Source organism: Gasterosteus aculeatus, unplaced genomic scaffold (assembly GCF_964276395.1).
Source record: "Gasterosteus aculeatus unplaced genomic scaffold, fGasAcu3.hap1.1 HAP1_SCAFFOLD_61, whole genome shotgun sequence".
NCBI lineage: Eukaryota > Metazoa > Chordata > Actinopteri > Perciformes > Gasterosteidae > Gasterosteus > Gasterosteus aculeatus.
The window spans coordinates 17,501-25,000 of record NW_027554916.1 but is presented as its reverse complement, the minus strand read 5'-3'; positions in this window follow the sequence as shown (position 1 = coordinate 25,000).

The following is a 7,500-nucleotide window of genomic DNA, read 5'->3' as shown; positions in this document are numbered from 1 at the left end:
CCGGGGATGGCGCACCGCGGGCGGGCGCGCGCACCGGAGGCGGGCCGCCCCGCCTCCGCTCAAGCAATCTCGTTCGATCAAAGTGTTTCACCCACCGGCGCGCCCCGGCCGAAGCCAGGGCGCACCGGAGGCGGGCCGCCCCGCCGCCATCTCTCTCGCTCAGCGATCCATCCGCGAAACCCACCGACCAGCCACAGTGCCCGGAACGAGGCTCCGGTTCGTTCACCCTCGCCACTGTCCGAGGGCGTCCGAAAATACTGAGGTCTGAGTCGGATCCAAAACGCACAAACGTCGGTCCTCACTCCTGGAGGCCTATGTTTCTAAAAACCAGGTTTCTGAAATCTGCGACCTGGTGGCCCAGTGATGTCGGCTGGAACTTTTTTTTTCCGGTCCGCTCAAAATTCTCCAGGCATTTTCTGAGCTTTCCTTCACATAGTCCGACTTTTACTTAGTTTCTGACGGAGCCAAAAAAGTCCGGGTTTTTTTGCCCTCCTTATCGTCCCGACTGGAAACTTTAACTTCGTATTTTAAGTCAGAAAATTAAAGTCCTTTTCATCCAGGAGACCGACCCTTCCTGCAAAGCGTCCCAAATGGCCCTTTGTCGTCGGATATCTGTCGGGAAATACCGCTCCATGGAACTGTTTATTTCATCCATCCACTGCACCTGCTGTTCTGACATCAGCATCCGAGAATAGTGTCCCGTACTGGGACATGGTCTGGGATCTCCCGCTCCATGGAACTCTGTATTCATCCGTCCACTGCACCTGCTGTTCTGACATCAGCATCCGAGAATAGTGTGCCGTTATGGGACATGGTCTGGGATCTCCTGCTCTATGGAACTGTTTATTTCATCCATCCAGTGCACCTGCCGTTCTGCCATCAGTGTCCGACAACAGCGCTTCATCATCGGATATCTGCCGTGAGATACCGCTCTCTGGAACTGTTTATTTCATCCATCCACTGCACCTGCTGTTCTGCCATCAGTGTCCGACAATAGCGCTTCTTCATCGGATATCAGCCGGGATCTCACGCTCTCTGGAACTGTTTACTTCATCCATCCACTGCACCTGCTGTTCTGCCATCAGTGTCCGAGAACAGTGCTTCTTCATCGGATATCAGCCGGGATCTCACGCTCTCTGGAACTGTTTAATTCGTCCATCCACTGCACCTGCTGTTCTGCCATCAGTGTCCGACAACAGCGCTTCATCATCGGATAACTGCCGTGAAATACCGCTCTCTGGAACTGTTTATTTCATCCACCGCACCTGCTGTTCTGCCATCAGTGTCCGACAACAGCGCTTCATCATCGGATAGCTGCCGTGAAATACCGCTCTCTGGATCTGCTCTGTTCTGGCAGGTAATCAGGGAGATTTTAAGTAGATGAGCGTCCGGGAATAGTGCACTGCACTTGGGCAGGTCACGCCGCGTAACCCGCCCCATATCCCGGTTCCCGAACCCGCTTTTCCGCCCAAAGTTGTCCGAAGATGCTTAGGCCCAGCTGGGGAACGCTCCCCACGAAGCCCGGGTCTCAGCCCTGGAGCCCTGTGTTTCCGAAAACCAGGTTTCTGAAATCTGCGACCTGGTGGCCCAGTGATGTCAGCTGGAACTTTTTTTTTCCGGTCCGCTCAAAATTCTCCAGGGGATTTTAGGGCTTTGCGCCACATATTCCGACTTTTACTTAGTTTCTGACGGAGCCAAAAAAGTCCGGGTTTTTTTGCCCTCCTTATCGTCCCGACTGGAAACTTTAACTTTTTTTTTAAGTCAGAAAATTAAAGTCTTTTTCATCCAGGAGACCGACCCTTCCTTCAAAGCGTCCCAAGTGGTCCTTCGTCATCGGATATCTGTCGGGAAATACCGCTCCATGGAACTGTTTATTTCATCCATCCGCTGCACCTGCTGTTCTGCCATCAGTGTCCGACAATAGCGCTTCTTCATCGGATATCTGCCGGGATCTCACGCTCTCTGGAACTGTTTAATTCATCCATCCGCTGCACCTGCTGTTCTGACATCAGCATCCGAGAATAGTGTCCCGTACTGGGACATGGTCTGGGATATCCCGCTCTCTGGAACTGTGTTATGTTTATTTCCTTCATCCACTGCACCTGCTGTTCTGACATCAGCATCCGAGAATAGTGTCCCGTACTGGGACATGGTCTCGGATCTCCCGCTCTCTGGAACTATGTTCTGTTTATTTCCTTCATCCACTGCACCTGCTGTTCTGACATCAGCATCCGAGAATAGTGTCCCGTACTGGGACATGGTCTCGGATCTCCCGCTCTCTGGAACTATGTTCTGTTTATTTCCTTCATCCACTGCACCTGCTGTTCTGACATCAGCATCCGAGAATAGTGTCCCGTACTGGGACATGGTCTGGGATCTCCCGCTCCATGGAACTGTGTTCTGTTTATTTCCTTCATCCACTGCACCTGCTGTTCTGCCATCAGTGTCCGACAATAGCGCTTCATCATCGGATATCTGCCGTGAAATACCGCTCTCTGGATCTGCTCTGTTCTGGCAGGTAATCAGGGAGATTTTAAGTAGATGAGTGTCCGGGAATAGTGGGCCGTTCTGGGACTTGGTCTGGGATATCCCGCTCTCTGGAACTATGTTCTGTTTATTTCCTTCATCCAGTGCACCTGCTGTTCTGCCATCAGTGTCCGACAATAGCGCGCCGTTCTGGGACTTGGTCTGGGATATCCCGCTCTCTGGAACTATGTTCTGTTAATTTCCTTCATCCAGTGCACCTGCTGTTCTGCCATCAGTGTCCGACAATAGCGCTTCATCATCGGATATCTGTCGTGAAATACCGCTCTCTGGAACTGTGTATTAGTCCGTCCGCTGCACCTGCTGTTCTGACATCAGCATCCGAGAATAGTGCGCCGTTCTGGGACATGGTCTGGTCTCTGCCGCTCTCTGGAACTCTGTATTCATCCATGCGTTACACCTGCTGTTCTGACATCAGCATCCGAGAATTGTGTCCCGTACAGGGACATGGTCTGGTCTCTGCCGCTCTCTGGAACTCTGTATTCATCCATGCGTTACACCTGCTGTTCTGACATCAGCATCCGAGAATAGTGTCCCATACAGGGACATGGTCTGGTCTCTGCCGCTCTCTGGAACTCTGTATTCATCCGTCCACTGCACCTGCTGTTCTGCCATCAGCATCCGAGAATAGTGCCCCGTACTGGGACATCAGCCAGGACGCACCGCCGTCATCTCGTTCGTTCGCTCAGTCATCCATCCACGAAAGCTACCGATCAGCCACAGTGCCCGGAATGATGCCTCCTGCCGGGGTAGCGTCCGCTTGCTCCCCGACAGCCAGTTCTGCATGAGGCTCCGGTTCTTCCACCCCCGCCACTGTCCGAGGGTGTCCGAAAATACTGAGGTCTGAGTCGGATCCGAACCGCACAACCACACGGTCTTCACGACTGGAGGCCTATGTTTCTAAAAACCGGGTTTCAGGAATCTGCGACCTGGTGGCCCAGTGATGTCGGCTGGAACTTTTTTTTTCCGGTCCGCTCAAAATTCTCCAGGCATTTTCTGAGCTTTCCTTCACATAGTCCGACTTTTACTTAGTTTCTGACGGAGCCAAAAAAGTCCGGGTTTTTTTGCCCTCCTTATCGTCCCGACTGGAAACTTTAACTCCGTATTTTAAGTCAGAAAATTAAAGTTCTTTTCATCCAGGAGACCGACCCTTCCTTCAAAGTGTCCCATACAGTGCTTCGTCATCGGACATCGGCCGGGATCTCCCGCTCTCTGGAACTGTGTATTCATCCATGCGGTACACCTGCTGTTCTGCCATCACTGTCCGGGAATAGTGTGTCGTTCTGGGACTTGGTCTGGTCTCTGCCGCTCTCTGGAGCTCTTTATTCATCCATCATGTACACGTGCTGGTCTGCCATCACTGTCCGGGAATAGTGTGTCGTTCTGGGTCATGGTCTGGGTTCTGCCGCTCTCTGGAACTCTTTATTCATCCATGCGGTACACCTGCTGGTCTGTCATCACTGTCCGGGAACAGTGTGCCGTTCTGGGACTTGGTCTGGTCTCTGCCGCTCTCTGGAGCTCTTTATTCATCCATGCGGTACACCTGCTGGTCTGCCATCACTGTCCGGGAACAGTGTACCGTTCTGGGACTTGGTCTGGTCTCTGCCGCTCTCTGGAGCTCTTTATTCATCCATGCGGTACACCTGCTGTTCTGCCATCACTGTCCGGGAATAGTGTGTCGTTCTGGGACTTGGTCTGGTCTCTGCCGCTCTCTGGAACTCTGTATTCATCCATGGGGTACACCTGCTGGTCTGCCATCACTGTCCGGGAACAGTGTGCCGTTCTGGGTCATGGTCTGGGATATCACGCTCTCTGGAACTATGTTCTGATTATTTCCTTCATCCACTGCACCTGCTGTTCTGCCATCAGTGTCCGACAACAGCGCTTCATCATCGGATAACTGCCGTGAAATACCGCTCTCTGGATCTGCTCTGTTCTGGCAGGTAATCAGGGAGATTTTAAGTAGATGAGTGTCCGGGAATAGCGGGCCGTTCTGGGACTTGGTCTGGGATATCACGCTCTCTGGAACTATGTTCTGTTTATTTCCTTCATCCAGTGCACCTGCTGTTCTGCCATCAGTGTCCGACAATAGCGCGCCGTTCTGGGACTTGGTCTGGGATATCACGCTCTCTGGAACTATGTTCTGTTTATTTCCTTCATCCAGTGCACCTGCTGTTCTGCCATCAGTGTCCGACAATAGCGCTTCATCATCGGATATCTGTCGTGAAATACCGCTCTCTGGAACTGTGTATTAGTCCGTCCGCTGCACCTGCTGTTCTGACATCAGCATCCGAGAATAGTGTGCCGTTCTGGGACATGGTCTGGGATCTCCCGCTGTCTGGAACTGTGTGTTCATCCATACGTTACACCTGCTGTTCTGACATCAGCATCCGAGAATGGTGTGCCGTTCTGGGACATGGTCTGGGATCTCCCGCTGTCTGGAACTGTGTATTAGTCCGTCCGCTGCACCTGCTGTTCTGACATCAGCATCCGAGAATAGTGCGCCGTTCTGGGACATGGTCTGGTCTCTGCCGCTCTCTGGAACTCTGTATTCATCCATGCGTTACACCTGCTGTTCTGACATCAGCATCCGAGAATAGTGTCCCGTACAGGGACATGGTCTGGTCTCTGCCGCTCTCTGGAACTCTGTATTCATCCATGCGTTACACCTGCTGTTCTGACATCAGCATCCGAGAATAGTGTCCCGTACAGGGACATGGTCTGGTCTCTGCCGCTCTCTGGAACTCTGTATTCATCCATGCGTTACACCTGCTGTTCTGACATCAGCATCCGAGAATAGTGTCCCGTTCTGGGACATGGTCTGGTCTCTGCCGCTCTCTGGAACTCTGTATTCATCCATGCGTTACACCTGCTGTTCTGACATCAGCATCCGAGAATAGTGGGCCGTTCTGGGACATGGTCTGGGATATCACGCTGTCTAGAACTGTGTGTTCATCCGTCCACTGCACCTGCTGTTCTGCCATCAGCATCCGAGAATAGTGCCCCGTACTGGGACATCAGCCAGGACGCACCGCCGTCATCTCGTTCGTTCGCTCAGTCATCCATCCACGAAAGCTACCGATCAGCCACAGTGCCCGGAATGATGCCTCCTGCCGGGGCAGCGTCCGCTTGCTCCCCGACAGCCAGTTCTGCATGAGGCTCCGGTTCTTCCACCCCCGCCACTGTCCGAGGGTGTCCGAAAATACTGAGGTCTGAGTCGGATCCGAACCGCACAAACGCCGGTCTTCACGACTGGAGGCCTATGTTTCTAAAAACCGGGTTTCAGGAATCTGCGACCTGGTGGCCCAGTGATGTCGGCTGGAACTTTTTTTTTCCGGTCCGCTCAAAATTCTCCAGGCATTTTCTGAGCTTTCCTTCACATAGTCCGACTTTTACTTAGTTTCTGACGGAGCCAAAAAAGTCCGGGTTTTTTTGCCCTCCTTATCGTCCCGACTGGAAACTTTAACTCCGTATTTTAAGTCAGAAAATTAAAGTTCTTTTCATCCAGGAGACCGACCCTTCCTTCAAAGTGTCCCATACAGTGCTTCGTCATCGGACATCGGCCGGGATCTCCCGCTCTCTGGAACTGTGTGTTCATCCATACGTTACACCTGCTGTTCTGACATCAGCATCCGAGAATGGTGTGCCGTTCTGGGACATGGTCTGGGATCTCCCGCTGTCTGGAACTGTGTATTAGTCCGTCCGCTGCACCTGCTGTTCTGACATCAGCATCCGAGAATAGTGCGCCGTTCTGGGACATGGTCTGGTCTCTGCCGCTCTCTGGAACTCTGTATTCATCCATGCGTTACACCTGCTGTTCTGACATCAGCATCCGAGAATAGTGTCCCGTACAGGGACATGGTCTGGTCTCTGCCGCTCTCTGGAACTCTGTATTCATCCATGCGTTACACCTGCTGTTCTGACATCAGCATCCGAGAATAGTGTCCCGTACAGGGACATGGTCTGGTCTCTGCCGCTCTCTGGAACTCTGTATTCATCCATGCGTTACACCTGCTGTTCTGACATCAGCATCCGAGAATAGTGTCCCGTTCTGGGACATGGTCTGGTCTCTGCCGCTCTCTGGAGCTCTTTATTCATCCATGCGGTACACCTGCTGTTCTGCCATCACTGTCCGGGAATAGTGTGCCGTTCTGGGTCATGGTCTGGTCTCTGCCGCTCTCTGGAACTCTTTATTCATCCATGGGGTACACCTGCTGGTCTGCCATCACTGTCCGGGAACAGTGTGCCGTTCTGGGTCATGGTCTGGTCTCTGCCGCTCTCTGGAGCTGTTATTTTCCTCCATCCGGTACACCCACTGCTCTGCCATCACTGTCCGAAAATAGTGCTCCGAAATCGGGTAAGTCGCGCGGGGGGCCACCCCCGTATCTCGGCTCCAGGAGCCTCTTTCCGCCCGGGGCCTGGCCCACTATGCTTAGGTCCAGCTGGGGAACGCTCCCCCCGAAGCTCGGGGCCCTGTCCTGGAGATCTCTGTTTCCGAAAACCAGGTTTCTGAAATCTGCGACCTGGTGGCCCAGTGATGTGAGCTAAAAAAAAATTTATCGAAGCGATCTAAAAAAGCCCAGGCATTTTCTGAGCTTTCCTTCACATATTCCGACTTTTACTTAGTTTCTGACGGAGCCAAAAAAGTCCGGGTTTTTTTCGCTCCACATAGTCCCGACTGGAAACTTTAACTTTTTTTTTTTTCCATTATTTCACCCGCGGAGGTCCGCAAACACCTCCAGGGGCCCACAACGGCCGAATTAAGCCAGGAAAAAGACACCAGAACCCGGATCTCTTTACCAGACACCCCCAGAGCCCGGAACACGGACCCAAACACCTCCAGAGGCCCACAACGGCCGAATTGAACCCGGAAAAAGACGCCAGAACCCGGATCTCTTTACCAGACACCCCCAGAGCCCGGAACACGGACCCAAACACCTCCAGAGGCCCACAACG